The 19556-nt window shown below is 43.1% G+C and overlaps 1 protein-coding gene and 1 non-coding gene across 11 annotated transcripts in view; both read left to right on the top strand.

Moving 5' to 3' along the window:
• MAPK10 (mitogen-activated protein kinase 10) overlaps positions 1–19556 on the top strand; it is a 240606-nt gene that overhangs the window by 104339 nt on the left and 116711 nt on the right. The gene's annotated exons all lie outside the window — the stretch shown is intronic.
• Positions 13406–13480, top strand: TRNAT-UGU (transfer RNA threonine (anticodon UGU)). Its single transcript has one exon. It is a non-coding gene; the product is annotated as a tRNA-Thr (tRNA).

Raw genomic sequence — 19556 nt, 5'->3', positions numbered from 1 at the left:
TACAGGAAGGAAGGAAGGAAGGAAGGAAGGAAGGAAGGAAGGAGGGAATTTGGTGGCAAATTTTGGGAGTGATCAGGTGTAAGCCACCATAGAGTTCTGGATCAAGTAGCCCACTGCATAATGGGCTGCTTGCTTGGCAGTAGACCAGCCTTTCTCAACTTGTGGGTCCCCAGATGTTGTTGAACTACAACTTCCATCACCCCTAGCTAGCAAGGCCAGAGCTCACGGATGATGGGAGTTGTAGTCCAACAACATCTGAGGACCCACAGGTTGAGAACCACTGCAGAGGACGGTGTCACCACTAGCTCAAACATCTGTTCTCCCTTCCATTCACAATAGACAAAAGGTAACAAGTGAACTAAGGGGCGTGGGTGGTGCTGTGGGTTAAACCACAGAGCCTAGGATTTGCCGATCAGAAGGTTGGCGGTTTGAATCCCCGCGATGGGGTGAGCTCCCATTGCTCGGTCCCTGCTCCTGCCAACCTAGCAGTTCGAAAGCACATCAAAGTGCAAGTAGATAAATAGGTACTGCTCCAGCGGGAAGGTAAACGGCGTTTCCATGTGCTGCTCTGGTTCGCCAGAAGCGGCTTAGTCATGCCGCCCACATGACCCAGAAGCTGTACGCCGCCTCCCTCGGCCAATAAAGCGAGATGAGTGCCGCAACCCCAGAGTCGGTCACGACTGGACCTAATGGTCAGGGGTCCCTTTACCTTTAACAAGTGAACTGAGTCAATCCTGTGTTGCAATTGACATGGTTCACTCCCTTCTTTACTCTTTACCTTCTGTATAAAATGTGGATGATCTTGGTCAAGGAAATGAATACACAAGTTAGAAGTCTGCTTCAAATCTCATAACAGGCAAAGCCAAAAGTAGCATCTGCAGACGCCCTAGAACAGCTTTCTCCCAGCTTGTGTTTTAGATGGCAACTCATATAATCTCTGACCCTTGGAGGTGTTTAAGCAGAGATTGGATGGCCGTCTGCCATGGATGCTTTAGTTAAGATCCCTGCATTGCAGGGGGTTGGACTAGATGACCCTCAGGCTCCCTTCAAACTCTACAATCCTGTTTCTCTAATTTAGCAAGTAGATGTGGAAGCAGGCCGCTGAAGTTTATTGAAAAAGATTCTATTTCACATCATCTCTGGTCTAGTATATTCTGATTTACTTGGAAGCTTCTCTCTGCCGTATTTCTGAATCCCTTTCTAATTAAAAAGTCCAGGGTTCTACTGAAAGAAGGGATCTTTCCACTCCTCCCTTCTTCTCAGCCTGCCTATTACAATTTTAATAGGCGCTGGCCTCTAAGGTCACTTTCTCAGCACTGTTAACCTGCCCATCATATTAGGGCACATAAAAATAATCCTTCCTATAGCCGGAATTTAGACCAAAATGGAGAACTTTACTATCACTGATAAAACAAAGGCTTATAAAAATGCTGACCAGTGATTTGTAAAAAGCTATTTCTCCTAGGAAGATTATGATTGGGGGGTCAGAGGCCAAAATCTAGGCTAGGCCAGGTTTGTTTGGTGATTTTGTTCTATGTGGTAATTCAGACTCCCCAAAACCTCACTATAATTCTAAGTAAAGCCTTGCATGGTTGCATTGGGGCCTCCACTAATGCTTTAAGAATCACGGGCAGATTTAGAGGATCACAGTAATTACAAGCAATTTCTCTTTGATGAAGTGCTATCTTTTACACTTTCCTACTCATTTATTCCCATGCTTTAGGGAAGGATAAAAAACTTGCCCAGTGATGTGGCAGCTGGTGTCCATTGGATCTGGCTGGGCAGAAGGCAGGGAGGTCAACAGTAAATGGAACCAGATCCAACTAATAATAGTTTTATCCTGAACTCGCTCCCTGCTGAGTTCTACAAGAGCAATATTGAGACTGAGGCGACTAAACCAATAGGCAATACCACCCCCAGGTCAGGTTGCAAGCACGAATGCAGACAGGTGGGTGCTGAACCCTGAAACTGTGGATTCAGCCCAGCTGAGGCTGAAACCAGAAAAGTCAGAGGTATTACGTGTCCCAGGTCCTCACATTTGCTTTAAAATGCAGAACGAACAAATTTTACCAACCCTAGCAGAGCACTCAACAATGCGATACCACATCTGGAATCTAAACTGGTACAGATTCAAAAAGTTTATACAGTGGTACCTTGGTTTAAGAACAGCTTAGTTTATGAACAACTTGGATTAAGAACGCTGCAAACCTGGAAGTAGCTGTCTTGGTTTGTGATCTTTGCCTTGGAAGCAGAACATGTTCCACTTCCTGTTGAGTGTGTTCCATTTGGAAATTGAGTCCCTCGCTGCTATGGGAAAGCACACCTTGGTTTACGAATGCTTTGGTTTAAGAACGGACTTCCGGAACGGATTAAGTTCGTAAACTGAGGTACCACTGTACAAATATTCCTAGAATTAATACAGCTCATGCAATCCTCACTTTTCACAGCAGGTTTGAAGGAGATATTGGTAGAACTGCATCTGTAGATTTCAAGATTATAAATAGCAGCTCCGGCCTTTAAGGTGATGACATTTTATCTAAATTTGGCTTCACAGACAAAAAATATTTCAGCAACAGCGGAACCCTGTGCAAAGTGGCCCACCCAAATTGGATAATTATATTTCAGTTTAATCTATGGTTAACTGGAGACTGTATTCAAGCATGGCACGAAGGGAGGAGAAAAGGAGCTGTGTGTCCTGGCATAAGATGTGCTCATATCTCAGTTTGTTAAGATAAGTTACAATTGCTGAATACTCAACTCAGACATCACACCAAACCATGGCTTTGGATAGCCATGGTTTAGAATGCAAACTCTGATTTGAGCTTCCAAGCTTAAAAATAAACCATGGTTACAGCCTTTCCCCCGTTTTCATTTTCTGTCAGCTCTCCAGCTCTGAAGTACAGTAACACCTGAAGGTAAAAAAAAGCAGTTTAAACTATAGTTTGTCAATACAGATATCACTTCAAAGGCATAGTTAGCACAAGCCACTTGAAAATATGGATTCTGGCTTGCCGACCATTCCTAAACCACAATTTGTAAGTTCGGATACCACACAGGATCATAATGATGCTTCTTTAGCTGTTTGGCATGATGTCTGAATTCAGACAGAATTTATACAGCTTAGAATGCAGAATGTATCCTGTCAACACTACCCTTTTAAATGCTGGAGGTTGGCATGGGATAATCTTTGCCAGGGCGTTTGATGCAGCTGCTGTGACATTTACAGAGTCCTGTTATAGATCTTAATATCACTTCTAAAGGAAGGGAGGGAGGCAATCCACATTCCCTCACTAGGGAGAGCCCTAGCAAGTGGGACCAGAGAAATTGGATTTAAATTGATTTGTCTTACACAAGGATCCCATAACGGTTTGATGCGATATCTCAAAATGTTAAGGGACAGCCGCATCAGGCTCCCAGGGTATTTGTTCGTATTTAGTAAATAACCTTCAAACATGCTTGTAACACAAAATAGCATCCTTAATACAGCATCTTTGCGTAGCATAAAAATTCTGCACCAGGTGGAACTGCTTTGGCTTTCATGTATTCTCATGGTATAATCCTTGCTATATATTGCTAGCTCTCAAGCTGAGTAGAGATGATGGATAACCTTTGCAGTTTTGCAGCACTGGTAAGGCATCCTGCCTTCCAGGAATTGATTACAGTTAGCTGTGTTCATGTTAGGCAAATAAATGGCCGGTGAAATCCTGGAGAAAGCCAGAGAGTGCACTGGTGGAGCTATAATATTGCTGGTCTCCTGACCATGGTCAAGAAACCAGGACCATGATTTGAGCCTCCCTTCTTCCTTCCTTCACCAGCATGAATTTCTTCTCCATTTCACAGTTTGCTTTAGCTATGGGATGGTGTTAAAACTGCATTGGTTCTACTCATGCTGAATACTGCTGCCTGATTTCACATTCTGGTCAATATTATCCAAGGGTAGCACCAGTGCAGATGTTAAAGCTAAAGGTAACGGTAAAGGGACCCCTGACCATTAGCTCCAGTCGTGGCCGACTCTGGGGTTACGGTGCTCATCTTGCTTTATTGGCCGAGGGAGCCGGCATACAGCTTTCAGGTCATGTGGCCAGCATGACTAAACCACTTCTGGCGAACCAGAGTAGTGCATGGAAACGCCATTTACCTTCCCGCCAGAGCGGTACCTATTAATCTACTTGCACTTTGACCTGCTTTCGAACTGCTAGGTTGGCAGGAGCAGGGATCGAGCAATGGGAGCTCAGCCCGTCGCCGGGATTCGAACCGCCAACCTTCTGATCGGCAAGTCCTAGGCTCTGTGGTTTAACCCACAGCGCCACCCGCGTCCCGAACTAACTGTTGTAAAGGTAAAGGTAAAGGTAAAGGTAAAGGTAAAGGTAAAGGGACACGTCCCCTGTTAAAGCTACAGCATCATTAAATCGTTATATGAAGAAGGAGGTTCAGGTGGAGTTTGTAAAAGAGTGCATGAGGACATTGTGGCCCATGCCAGATGTAACCAACCTGGTCTTGCTGGTAGATGGTTTGCAGTCAGAGATTAAACCACAGTTTCTCAGTTCGGGTTAACAATAAATGGTTTAACGTTCCCATGGCATTTGGTGGTTTAACAGACTCCAGACATTTTGCTTTATGGTGTGCAAGAGAAAGGAGCGCAGGAAACAGAGGAGGTCAGAGGGAATATGTAAGCACAACCCCATACCTGCCAACACTTCAATGCCAAAATCTGGGACGCCATCTTCCCCAGATCGCATGAAATCATGGCAATAAAAATGGCCGCCGTTCTCTCACAATAAAAAACAGGATGTCCTGGTTTTTCCAGGACACTTGCAGGATATGCAAGACGTTCTCAGAATCAGCTAAACCATGGTTAATTCAACTGAGATTGTTGACACCCAACGAGGCCTAATTCTTGTTCCTGAAGCCAGTGGCTTGAGCCTAAAGTAAAGTAACCAGACGGTATTGCTCTGTTGACTGGGCTTCTAGTGTGTTTGTACTGTACTAAAATTGGCCAATCCAGAGGCTCCACGGTGCCTGACAATCTGATGCTGATGCCCCAATTTCATTCCATGTCTGATTTGGGCTCTGAGGCATAAGTACATTTTAATTCATTGAAGTTTACTAGGCCTCAGACTCAGCTGCTTTGGTTACTAGTCCAAGCCACAAGAGTCCTTGCCAGTGTGTGTTTTTACTGGGTTAGGTTTCTTTCTGATAAAACACAGAAGCAAGAATGGGAATTTACCTCTGCCTCAGTTGCCCCTTCCGTGTTAGCTACAGGACGACCAAGCCGTTAAACTTGCACATATCATTTGGTGCTAACAGTTCTGCTGAAAATTACTAATTTTAAAAACAATAAAGAATGAGCCAACCCATAATGTTTCTTCTTTATATTTTCCTGGGTTTTCTTGAATTATTCCCAGGGACTGTGGCAAGTTCCCCTTCACATCAGAATGAACCAACCAGCTTGGAGTTAGATTGTAAATAGTGAGGCTTTCAGTTTATGTTTCTGCAATAAAACGAAGCTCAGTGGTGAGGAAATCTCAATTTCCCAATTAAAAAGATATTCGCTTGAGAAAAGAAACAGCTAATGACAGATTAAACTTGCATCTATTGATCTCTTGTATGTTATTAATCATTATAATTCTTTTTACATGTCTGCACCAATATAGATGTGTGTCTAAACTATGATATTTGGCGTGTTCCTTTGGATGTTTATGTAAATGTGCAACCGGAGATAATGTATATTCATAGCTATGGGTGCTATATCCTTCCGATTGTTTTAGACTGGGATTTTCTGTGAAGGAATAAGCCCTCCGCTGAGAATCAGTGGACCTTCCTCTCAAGGAAATATATGGAAAATTGCAATTTTAATAAGTATCTTTTGGGCTATACACACACACATTATATATTAATGTGTACAAATGTATGTGTATTAATAAACAATGCATATTTTATGTGTTTACACAATTTATGTTCAGAGGGTAGCATGATTTCATTGTGAACAATTGCTAATTTTGTAGTTCAGAAAAAGTTTTATTCCTCAGCGCTTGGCCTAAATACAAGATATTCCACAATTAAACATAAAGTATTTATTCCAGCAGTAAAACTGCCTTGTGGCATTGGGGGGAGATTTTACGAAAATGAATGACTACAGTATTAAAACACAGCAATATATAGTAGTGGTTATGATTATTATTCCGATGTAACATATATTAGTGTAAAAGTATTCATATACTAATTATACATATACTTATAGCATCAATTAAATAGTTGAGATTTCAGTAGAATCGTAATGAGGAGGAAATATTTGAGGAAAATAGATGATCAGTGAGGGGAAGGGTCTAGAGAGGATTAGTCCTTTGGTTTATAGTGATGTACTATCATGCTAGGGACGCAGGTGGCGCTGTGGGTTAAACCACAGAGCCTAGGACTTGCCGATCAGAAGGTCGGCGGTTCGAATCCCCATGACGGAGTGAGCTTCCATTGCTCGGTCCCTGCTCCTGCCAACCTAGCAGTTCAAAAGCACGTCAAAGTGCAAGTAGATAAATAGGTACCGCTCCAGCGGGAAGGTAAACGGCATTTCCATGCGCTGCTCTGGTTCTCCAGAAGTGGCTTATCATGGAACTTTGGAGTGTCAGGCATAGCCCTACTGGCTTTAGCCCAAACGTAGCAGAGTTTTCCTGCACAGCGAAGAAGCTAGTTGCGGCAGTAATGACAAGTCAGCTAGACTCAGAATAACTATTTACAGGATTTATTAAAAAGGAGAAATAAAACCAGCAGAGTTTCTGCATACAAAACAAAGCAAAATAAATCCTCTCTTTCTCTCTCTCTAAACCATACACAGCACTTCTACTCCTAACAACACCTCACTTCAAACTGAGCTAGCAAACCCTTGATAACAGCATGTGAGTGCTGGTCGTTAACCAATCAGAGTAAGTAGTTTCTAGGTCAAGCAGACCTGGGCTTTCTGCCAAGAGTAAATTGACACCAGCCTGAGTTAATTGTGCGAAGCTAGAATCTGCAAGTTTCCCACGAGAACCAATTAACAGAAACTGAACACCCCCTCACAGATTCTGCTGAACAATTAACATCAAATACACCTATGTAGGAGATCATTTTTCCAGCAAACCTAAACCCTTGCACATTCGCTTGTTCTTTATCTTTGCCAATGGTTTAGTTAATACATCTGCTACATTTTCTTCACTTGATACATAAGTACAGGTGATTACATTGTCTTGTACACAGCAACGTACATTTTGGTATTTTACAGAGATATGTTTGGAACGCGATTTGAAACCCTCTGTTTTACTTAAGGTTATACAAGCTTGATTATCAATGTAAACTTGTACTGGTTCTCCACAATTTACATTTAAATCTGCTAACAAATGCTTGAAATAAATCACCTCGTTGCACAATTCACTCATTGCGGCGTACTCTGATTCCGTTGATGACACACTTACAACGTCTTGCTTGCGTGACCGCCAGCTGATTAAAGCTCCACCGACCATTATGACTAGTCCTGTGACAGATTTTCTATCCGGCAAATTTCCCCAATCACTATCACAGTAGCAACTCAACATTTCATCCTCTGAAGAATTTAATTGTAACATATAGCCAATTGTCTGTTTGAGATACCTCAGAACTTGTTTTACCCCTTTCCAGGCATTTAGTGTGGGTTTTGAGACCAATCTACTTAATATGCCTACTGCATAGCTAATATCAGGTCTGGACCACTGTGCTAGATACAATAAACTTCCAATTACAGAGTGATATACATCAGGATGTTCAAATTCAGGACCCTCATCTGTATGAAGTGTTTTTATGAAACCTGGATCCATAGGCACCACTGCCCCTTTGCAATCCTGCATCCTGTATGTAGTCAGTAGTTGTTTAACTTTGTTCTGCTGACTAATTAGGCAGCTGCCATCTTGGGCCCAGCACACTTCCAACCCTAGATATGTCCTAACCGGGCCTAAGTCTTTCACTTTGAACTTACTGGACAATTGCTTGGCAAACCTTTTAGTTTGTTTATCTGTTTTGCAGGCATACAAAACATCATCTACATAAATCAGACAAAACTCTTGATCACTGCCTGTACCACGTACATAAACACAATTGTCAGCTGTACTCTGCTTGAAACCAAATGACACTAAGGCCTCATGGAAACATTTGTTCCAAGATCTTGCAGCCTGTTTGAGACCGTATAGAGCTTTGTTTAATTTCAACACTCTATTGGAACCTGTCTCATAACCAGGCGGTTCGGCAAGATACAGGTCTTCTGATATTGACGCATGTAAATATGCAGTCTGAATGTCAAAATGGTTTAACAGGAGTTTTCTCTTTGCTCCAAGCGTTAAAATCAGCCTTACACTGTCTCCCTTAGCAGTAGGGGGAAAAGTCTCGTCATAATCTTTTCCAGGCCTCTGAGAATATCCTTGAGCCACTAAACGAGCTTTGTACTTGTACTCTCCTGTCACCAGAGGTTTAAGTTTGTACACCCACCTGCAGCCTACAATCTTTGCCCCCTCAGGCGCTGCTACTGGTGTAAAAACCTTGTGCTCATTCAGAGAGGACATCTCTTCCTCCATTGCCTGTTTCCAGAGCTCTGCCTCCTCTTTTGGTAACTTTAACACCTCCTGAAAACTCTTGGGTTCTGCAATCACACTAAACACATTTGCAGTATCAGGAGAAAAACGCACTGGAGGCACTCCTTTGTTTTGTCTTTTAGATCTTCTGGGAGAAAATTTTTCTTCTGACCCACTTTCCTCTTCAGAACTGCGACCTCTCTTTTGTTGCTTAGCCACTGGTCTCTGGCTAACTTCACTTTCCTGAGAGCTCTTATCTGAACTTTCCTCCCCCTCAGACTCTGACTCCCTGTGTTTACCTTCAGAGTCATGAAGCTCCTGGGAAGGTTCAAACCAAACCTCAGTATTGGCATGTAGTCTCTCCCAGCCATTATGTTCACAAAAACTGGCATTCCTGGAGATCACAATGCCATTTGTCCCTTCAGCAAAACGGAAACCTTTTCCCAGCTCCTGGTAACCCACAAACACTAACTGTTTGGTCTTAGGATCTCCCTTCTTCCTCATTTGTTTCGGAATTAATACCCAGGCTTTTGATCCAAACACATGCAAATGGTCAATTTTGGGTTTTTTTCTGAAACAATTTAAAGTACGGGGTTGTACCTATTGTTTGATGAAAGAGCCTGTTTTGGAGATAACACGCGGTGAGCATGCTCTCCCCCCAATAAGACATGGGCAAATCAGCATCCTCAAGCATGGCAAACATCATATCTTGTAAAGATCTGTTTTTCCGCTCTGCAACGCCATTCTCCTCTGGGGAAAAACCGTTCGTTTTTCTATGCCCAATGCCACGCTTTTGTAACCAATCTTTAAAGGCATTTGACATAAATTCGCCACCTCTGTCCGTCTGAATCCTTTTAAGTTTAATGGACAGAAATCTTTCCACAGATGCCACCCAGCCTTTAAACTTAGTGAACACGTCACCCTTATTCTTCATGGGAAAAACCCAGGAGTAACGCGTGGCGTCATCCACAATTGTTAATGAAAAGCGTGATCCACCCCTGCTTACAGCAAATGGACCAATTACGTCCATGTGAACCAGCTGTAGCGGTGCCTCACTAACTCTGTCACTTCTGGGGTAAGAGACTCTGTGGGTTTTGACCTTTTTACACACATTACAATCAAGGTACTTGTTACAACTCTTTAAATTACCCCATCAGCCAATTCAGACATTTTTAGTACACTTTTCCAGCAAGCATGCCCCATTTTCCTATGCAATAAGTGCACACAGTTGTCATGTATAGCTTTGTTATTCACTGCAGGCTGAGATTTACTGACTACTGCTGCAACTTGAGATCCTGCTTTAAGCCAAAACAAGCCTCCCTCTGACTTAGCAGTGCCTAAAATCTCACCAGCCTTCTTAATAATGCAACTGTCTCCTTCAAAATGCACTTTAAACCCAGCTTTTAGCAAACAATCTACAGACATCAGATTGCTCCTTAATGAACGGCACACAAAGTACATTTTGCAGGCATTCACGAAGACAAGGAACAAAAACTGCACCCCCCGAAATCACTTCGGAAGTACTTCCATCTGCTAGAGCCACCTGGCTGCGCTGTGCTGAGTTCTTGGAAACAAACAATTCATCTGAATTTACGATGTGGCGAGATGCTCCTGAATCGACCACCCAGACCGCTTGTTTCTCATCAGCAATCTTGACCTCGCCGGTCACCAGCTGAGCCGACTGTTTTTGTTTGAAGAATTTCTTTTTACGCTGCTGCTGCTGATCTCGTCTCTGCTCCTGCACCGGCAACTGAGACTTGACCAACTCCGGACATTGTCGTTTTAGATGTGCTGAAGACCCACATCGGAAACAACGCCTAACAGCAAACGCTGACTCCTCACCGGCACGCTGCTTTCGCTCCACCTCTGGCACGGCATGAGAACTCCTTCCAAACCGCCCACCTGTAGAAGCCTCTGCAGCCAACGACCTTTCTTGCCTCTTCTGCCATTCTTCAATCAAACGCCCAGTAACGTAACTGACTGATAAATCATGCTCCTGCATGCCTTCTAGAGACAAAACTAAATTATCCCAGCTTTCCGGGAGAGAACTCAAAATAATAGCCACCTTCTCCTGCTGGTCTAACGCACAGTCTCTTTCCTGTAGCGCAACAAACTTTAACTGTAAACTGTGTAGGTGTTCCTGCATTGTAACCCCAGGCTGTAACATTGCCTTGTACAATGCCTTGCGAATGAACAGCTTGGAAACCGCTGTCTCACGCACATGGAGTTCTTTAAGTGCTTGCCACACACCTCTAGCTGTCTTGATTCCCCTCACATACGGCAACTGGGAATCTTCCAGCCCCAAGACAATTGTGGCCCTTGCTCTTTGGTCTTTATCGAGGTCTTCATCATCAGGCTTCGCAGGAAACTTACTCACCACTTGCCAGAGACGATCCCTCTGCAGCACTGCCTGCATGCGTTCCGACCACAGCAAGTAATTGGAGTCATTCAGACGCTCAAAAGCCATCTGAACTGGTTGTGAGGCCATCTTGAGAGCGATGTCCCTGGAACCCGGAACCAGCTACTCACGACCACCGAGAGAGAGAACAGGAACCACAGCACCCAGCACTCACACGCTGCAGCTGTTGTCCTTGTGTCCGCTGCGTCACCAGCTCACCACAGTCAGGAACCAGCCAGAGTCCATCTGCTGCACCAGCAGGAACAACAACTTCTGGAACTACTGGAACCAACGCCGTTGATGCTGACACCACCGCAACTCAGGCTGGCAGCACAATGCCCATAACCTCATGGAACTTTGGAGTGTCAGGCATAGCCCTACTGGCTTTAGCCCAAACGTAGCAGAGTTTTCCTGCACAGCGAAGAAGCTAGTTGCGGCAGTAATGACAAGTCAGCTAGACTCAGAATAACTATTTACAGGATTTATTAAAAAGGAGAAATAAAACCAGCAGAGTTTCTGCATACAAAACAAAGCAAAATAAATCCTCTCTTTCTCTCTCTCTAAACCATACACAGCACTTCTACTCCTAACAACACCTCACTTCAAACTGAGCTAGCAAACCCTTGATAACAGCATGTGAGTGCTGGTCGTTAACCAATCAGAGTAAGTAGTTTCTAGGTCAAGCAGACCTGGGCTTTCTGCCAAGAGTAAATTGACACCAGCCTGAGTTAATTGTGCGAAGCTAGAATCTGCAAGTTTCTGGGCCACATGACCCAGAAGCTGTATGCCGGCTCCCTCGGCCAATAAAGCGAGATGAGCGCCGCAACCCCAGAGTCGGTCACGACTGGACCTAATGGTCAGGGGTCCCCTTACCTTTACTATCAAGCTACTGGCTAAGGAGAACTAGCACAATGCTTGCTAGGATCTGTGGGTGCAGGGAAGAAGAGTTTGGATTTGATATCCCCCTGTATCACTACCCTAAGAAGTCTCAAAGTGATGACTTATGGCCACACCAGGTAAGTGTGTAACTGGGAGCCCACCGGAGGATGCTTTGTGGAGGGACTCCTCAAAACCTGGAGCCAGCCGTGTTTAGGTTGGATTAATAATGCTGAGATGATAAAGCAGGTTGAGAAAATAATCAGGTCAGTTCATGGTCAAAGAGAGCTGTTTTTTTATTTTAAAAAATTAATGATATTTTGGAAAATAATTAATAGCTGGCCAGCTTGGATTGCAAAACAAATTTTCTTTCGACCTAATGCTTGCCTTTTGTTTTTTCCTCATGCAGTGTTGTCTGTTTTAAAGAACCTAATTTGACACACTGGATGCTTTCCTAAATTGGCCTCATCCAGCAGCCTGGCACTAAAGAAGATTCATAAGCCGAAACCTTGTTGTTGTTATATTTTTTGTAACGGTGTTGATATCTTAAGACGGGTTCTTCAATGGGAAGATCAATAATGATGGACAAGCCTCTGTGAAAGGCGGCTCGCCTACCATTACTTCCCCCCGTTTCTTTCATTATTTTGCAGTTCAAACAACAAGAAAAAATTCATCTCCAAAGAACACATTATCTCAGCACTATCTATTGAAAAACTGCTGGGGACTATCTATTGGAGACCTTTTTTTTGGACAAGTTTGACATGCTTGAGTTCAGTTAAGGAAGATGGGGATGGGGCTGCAACTCAGTAGGATGGTGTCTGCTTTGCATGCAGAAAGTTCAGTCCTGCAGGCAGAGATAGGAGAGACCCCTGTCTGCAAATCCCAGTCCGTGAAGGGTCTGGACATTACTGAGCTAGATTGACCAATGGACCATACAAGTAAAGTATTTATTTTATTTAATTTATTGAATTTATATACCACCCTATACCTGGAGGTCTCAGGGCGGTTCACAGAAAAGACCATAATATATAAAATGAAAATAAAAACAATAACCCAATAACACCCCCCCCCAAAAGAGCCACATTTTAAAAGGGTACAGGATGTCAATCAGATCAACCAAAGGGAACGTTTTTGCCTGGCGTCTAAAGGTGTATAATGAAGGCACCAGGAGAACTTCCCTGGGGAGAGCATTCCACAGACGGGGAGCCACTGCAGAGAAGGCCCCGTTCTCGTGTTGCCACCCTCCAGAGCTCTTGAGGAGGAGGCACACGAAGGAGGGCCTCAGAAGATGATCTCAGGGTCCGGGTGGGTTCATATGGAAAGAGGCGGTCCTTGAGGTATTGCAGTCCTGAACTGTTTAAGGTTTTATAGGTCAAAATCATCTCTCCTTCCCCTCCGAATCCTGGGAACTGTAATTTACCCCTCACAGAGCTGTAATTCCCAGCACCCTTAACAAACTACAGTAGTTGAGGTTCCTGCATTGATCCTCTGTGTCCCTTCAAACTCTATGGTTCTAAGGGAGGTTACTATGTTGCTCCATTTAGTGGGAGCCATCTTTGGGGAAGGGCCATAGCTTAGTGGTTAGAGCATCTGCTTTGTATGCAGAAGGTCCCAGGTTCAATCCCTGGCATCTTCAGGTAGGACTGAGAATGTCTCCTGCTTGAAACCTTGGAAAGCCACTGCCAGTCAGCATCGGCTAGAGATTACTCATTTGTGACCCTCCAGATGTTGCTGAGCTAACTTCAGCAATGTACACAGATGTGGGCTCCTAGTTCCAGCCCCAAAAGCTCCTGAATATGCCACAGAATCCTCCACAAGAGGTTCCTCAACAGACAAATTGATGTGGAAAATATTATGTGAAGACTACATGCTCTGGTCCATGGGGTCATGAAGAGTCGGACATGACTAAATGACTAAACAACAACAACAACAATAATGTGTTAGAATGAATCTGTGAGCATAATGTTTAGTGGACAGTGTGTTGGACTTAGAATGCTGAACTGTGGATTCAAATCCTCACTCAGCCATGGGTCCCCTTAATCTGTCTCATAGGTTTGTTGTGAGGATGGAATTGGAGAATGGTATGTTCCTTGCTTTGAGTTTGGGATAAAAATGTTCCTCTATATATCTGTCTGTCTACCTTCTGCTATCCACAGGCAGGAAAGAGATTCCCTGTTGGTAAAACAGAATTTGATGGTTGACCTTGGTGGCCATGCTAAATAGTTATTCAGTCCAGCCCCCAGCCTTTCCATTGGGAAGTGTACGCTCTTGTTGAAGCCTGCATTTGTGGCGTCCATGTGGCACCTTATGAATTATCTGCTTTGTACCAAAAAATAGTAGCTGACCTTGAGATAAGTATGCACACGCCCATTTCCTGCAAAAGAGTCCAATTCCAGCCCCTCATTAAGTAATACTTAAGGTGCAGTTCTCTATCCCATTGAAGTCAATGTTGCAGAACAACCACTAATAGCTCTGGATTCCACCCCTTAATCTATTTGTTCTGCTGCATTATATCACCAATGTACTGGAAACCTCCTTAAGTTACCAAGTTACCTGTGACTACTCAGCAAATAATTATTCTCAAGATCGTTTTACAAAATATTGCAATGCAGCTGGAACAAGCAATGAGGCTTTTAAGCCTTAGGAGTTCTCCAAACTGAATGGTTGTTCAAGGCCAAAGGAAACTGGCAGCAGAATGAGTCAGATCTGAATGTATGATATGACAAAAGGCCCATTCCATTCTTAGTCCCGAAATCCCACTGTGGTTATTGGACTGATAATTGCTTAGCCTCAGAGTTCATGAGGAGGGGTATTTGCTGGTGGATTTCAAGGTAGTTAGCTTGTGTTGTGTACAGTTGTCATCTACTAGGCACAGTCAGCATGTAGATAGTTGCCTTTGACTGGACTTAACTGTCCAGGGGTCCTTTTCCTTTTACCTTAATGAGTTGGTCGCTGTAATAAGTGGGCAGAAGCAGAGAATGGGTCTAAGAACACCCAACTATGGATTGCTGGGTTCAGGACCAAGGCCAGCAGCAAAGCATCCTGCAACATCTTCAATGAACGTTAGCTGTTCTCTGAGCTCTTAATCATACAAAAGCTAGTAGTTTAGGGAACCAACCATCAGTGAAAGGAGGCTTTGAGGCATGGCATGGACTGCAACATCTTTGGCTGGCCTCCTGATAATGTCCTTCTGTTGCCCCCTAGTATGGCATCATGGTAGAGGGTGTGTGTTCCCAGTTAAGAGGGGGCACCTTTTAAAATAGTATGGCTCACATATGTTGGATTGCCAGTTAAAGATCAATGGAACCAAGCAAGATAGATACTTACAGGATAGAGTAATATTTGGCATAATGTTTTAATTTGGAGGTGGGGGATATTTGCCGAAATAAGTGCATAAAGGTTACTTCTCTGTAACACTGCATGCCTAAAGGGAAAGTTTCTCATATCTGTAATAGCGTGGTTTGTCAATATGCGTTCCATTTCCATCTGTCATAAAGTTCTAGGGATATGTCCATACTTTGGAGGCAAATGACGCTAAAGTCATTTTAGACACATAAACACAGCTGTTGACGTGGCTTATTACATACCTCCAGGTGACTCTAGCTAAAGAACAGGTTCTTTTTTTACAATTTATTTTATTTTCTCATGATGATACATATTTACTCAGCAGGTAGGCGTATGAAATTATGAAAGCCTCCGTCACAACTTTTTAATCACGAAGCTAATTTACTGTGAGCAACGGGAACGAATGTTCAGGTGATTTGTGAGAAATCCGTGGCTTTTTAGCCTGTAGTCTGAAGTTTACAATGGGTGTCATACAATGGCTTCTTGGAAGTGATAAACATTTCCCTCCAATACCGACTCATGACCTCCCACTGTGTTTAGATTGGGAGTGTGGTGGAGTTGCAACATAAGGGATGGCTTATCATTGTGCTCTCTGCAGAGTGTGCTGCAGAGACTAAGAACTGACTGACAATACTAGTAGGTACCCAGACCATTGTCCTATAGAAATAAGAGGAAAACCTTATCTGAAAGGAGCAGAAGGAAGATCTGTGCTAATAACTAGGAGTAGGAGAATCAAACATGAGGCAGAACGATCTCCTCTGTGATGGTTGGATTTAGTTTGAAAATACTATGGCAGTGCAACTCTGTGAAAGATATGTTTCCTTCTTCCTCTTCCTGTGTGTGAATTTTAAAAATACCGGTAAATGTCAGCTGTTGCTAGGGTTGCAGCCCTAAACATACTTGCTGCATAATCCTAAGCATGTTTAGAAATGAATAAAAAACACAGTTAATCAACCAGATATACACAATGCATACATGACTGGTGGCAGAACGTCAACTAATGACAGTTTTTGTCACAGAGGCCAGATGAAAGCTTCTCCGTGACTGTCCATGATCAATAAAATGAACCTGGCAAATCTGTTTTTGAATTCATAGAATGGGAGGCACCATTGGGGGGGGGGATCTTATTTCTGGGGCCACTGATGGTTATTGATTTGTGTTTTTATTAGTAATTTTAATGGCATTATGTATTAATATATGTGACATGTCAATACTGTGACAGAATGAGGACCAATACGCTTGAGATATTAATAACACATATTTTAATCAGATCATTCATTTCTGGTTTTAATAATGGATGTGTGAAACATTTTTCAGCTAGCCATATCAAAATACTTTCATCCTCCCTTGAAACTCCTCATTAAATCCGCTCATGAAATTTGGCCCATACATGAACCTTTAGAGGTGTGTGGAACATTCTAGAGCAGGGTGATCCAATGTATGGCCCAAGGGCCGCACACAGCCCTTGAGGCCTTTTTTGGCGGCCCTCAACAACATTTGATGCCTGCAGCCCTCATGCTGCTTTCCCAAAGCCAGGTATGTGAGGTGCTGGTCTTTGGAAGGAGTATAGCTGTCAACCTTTCCCGTTTTTTAAGGGAAATTCCCTTATTCCGAATAGGATTCCTCGCAAGAAAAGGGAAAAGTTGGGAAGGAGGCGTGAGGGCTCTGACAGGGGCCTAGAGTCCTCCAGCCTCCCTTCCAAAGCCTAGTTAGTGCTTTCCCAGCTCAGGGAAGGAAGTGGGAGGGCTCTTAGACCCTTCCAGAATCTGGTACCCCCTTCTCCAATCCTGGCACCTCACCCATCTTTGTGAGGGCAGCATGAATGCTGGTGGGTGGGTGTGGATGTGTGGGTGGGTTTGTGTGAAATTTTGGCCTTGCTCCCCACCCTCCATGTGACAAGACCGTGTGCAGCCCACAGGTTCTGTGTCGAAGTACTCTTGCAGCCCACTGGTACGAAAAGTTGGACTGCCCTGTTCTAGAGAAACCTGAGGTGCCTTATTAAAATTCTTTGGGCTCTTCTCTGTTTTCATCTGAGGAAGAATCTTCAAGTCCACTCTTAATTCAGCTTTAGTTAAGAATTTTCAGGGTGACTCCGGTTTTAATGTTTAGGTCTCCTTATATTTAAAATAAGAATGCAGGATCTTCTATCTCCTACATTTATTCAAATGCTACTAAGCAAAGCTATTGAAAGTTTTCTGTTTAATTTCTTGGAGGCCTCCCCCCTTCCTCTTTCCTGCCCCTTTCCATGACTTCTACCATTTCATTTCCCTTCTCCGGTTGAGGAGTTTTAAGATGAATAACATGTGATTTGTTAGAATAGCTTTAATTTGCTTCCTTGATTTCTCTTTCTGGTAATGTGAGGTTTCCTGGAGGAAGATAAACCTTTTCTGCTCCGATTAAATTGGTGTTTTACCTCCTTGAATTATTACCTCATGCTCATTTTCGTTTTGTCCACTTATTTCGAGTATAATTTAAAGGGCTACTTTAAAAACCAATGGGGAGATGTGCACTAATTTATTCATGTCATTAAGAGGATTTATTTGGGGGGGGGGTGCCTTCCCTTCCCTGTTCCACTATACTCCAAGCCAAGTGTGTTTTGAAAGACCCTACATGTGAGTCATAGCCTTTTGATATCACAATAATGCTTCAATAACACCATCCTAGGGCTGCTTGATGGCACTTAGTTGCTAAACGCCCCTGTAGTGAGAGGACATAATTATCGGCTAGGTTTCCAGAAACCGGTGAGATTATGATTAATATTAAAGGCTTTTAGCAAAAACAAGGCAGGGGGAAATAATCAAAGCATCTATGGGATAGAAACCTTCTGTAATGAGTCACCGAGAGATGAGGCAGCAATCTGAGCCATTGCAACACAACGCTGAGAAAAGGTCAAATACTTTCTTTTTCGGAACGCAGTTATAATTCATTCATTAAAAATTTAGCACGCTCGCATTTTAGGCCGAGATCACGGTGGGAAGCTTTTGCATTCTGTTGTTTCTGTGCAATGGATCTCCAGCCACAGAAATTGTTGTGTTTGCAGCGGGATATTTGTGCAGCGTCTTCTACCAAATAGAAATAAAAATGTACACGACTGTGAATTAAAATGTCAGGATTAAGGTAGGAATTCCAAATGTAACTTGCCCCATTTTGCCCAGTATAGCTTACTGCAACTAGTAGCATCTCTTTGGGATCTCGTACCTACGGGACCGCCTCTCCTGGTATGCCCCATGGAGGACCTTAAGGTCCATATATAGCAACACCCTAGAGGTCCCGGGCCCTAAAGAAGTTAGATTAGCCTCAACCATAGCCAGGGCCTTCTCAACACTGGCTCCGGCCTGGTGGAATGCTCTGTCTCATGAGACCAGGGCCCTGCGGGATCTGATCTCTTTCCGCAGGGCCTGTAAGACGGAGTTGTTCCACCTGGCCTTTGGCTCAGAATCAGTGAGATTCCCTCCCCCTTTTTCTTTTTCCTTTCTCCTCCTATGATGAGATGCTCCCTAATTGTTTAAACATTGTATCTTAATCTTTTAAATTGTATTTTAATCAACTTGTTTTTATTATTGGTTGTTAGCCGCCCTAAGCCTGGTCTTCACTGGGGAGGGCAGGGTATAAATAACATTTTTATTATTATCATCATCATCATCTCAGGCAGAAAGAGGTCTTGCTCATCATCTCCTATCTGATCGTTTTAACTGGAGCTGCCAGGGACTGAACCTTTGACCTTCTGCATGTTAAGTAGGAGCTCTACAGCTGAGCTATGAATCCCTCCACTTGGTTTAATGGCGCTTTCTTCCTAGCCAGTATGTTTTGGAGAGCAGCCTCAGTGTTCATTTTGTGAAGGATCAGGGTTGGACTTGTTATGCATATTGTAGGAAATTGTGGTGGGATTTATTTTTTAAAACCGTTTCTTTGCTCTCTGAATCTGCTCTATTTTAGAATAGAAAATGCAAAGGTAGCTAAATAATTTTTAAAAGAAATGGCAGATTATCAGTGCGGATTCAATTTTGGATTTTGCGTCTAAACCACTTAACTTTTGCACAAATGTTAGGTGTTGCAGGTTGTTCAAATGTTTTTAGCTGTTAACTGTTGTTAGAATGTTTTAACTTTTTAGAATGCTTTAAAAATTGTTTTGTAGATTTGTTTTCTGCCCTGGGCTCCATCAAGAGGAAGGGTGGGGTGTAGATTCAATTAATAATAACAAACAAACAAACAAACAAACAAAATCTCAACATTTTTTGTTAAAACAAGAAAGAGTGTGTCATATTTGCTGCAGCAAAATAACATGGTATCCTGTTAGGAATATTTTATTTTACTTGTTTATTTTAAGGCATTTATTCCCTACTTTTCATTATATGTCTCAAAGCGGC

This window comes from Podarcis muralis, chromosome 9, assembly GCF_964188315.1.
Source record: "Podarcis muralis chromosome 9, rPodMur119.hap1.1, whole genome shotgun sequence".
Taxonomy (NCBI): Eukaryota; Metazoa; Chordata; class Lepidosauria; order Squamata; family Lacertidae; genus Podarcis; species Podarcis muralis.
This window is presented reverse-complemented; position numbering and strand designations above follow the sequence as displayed.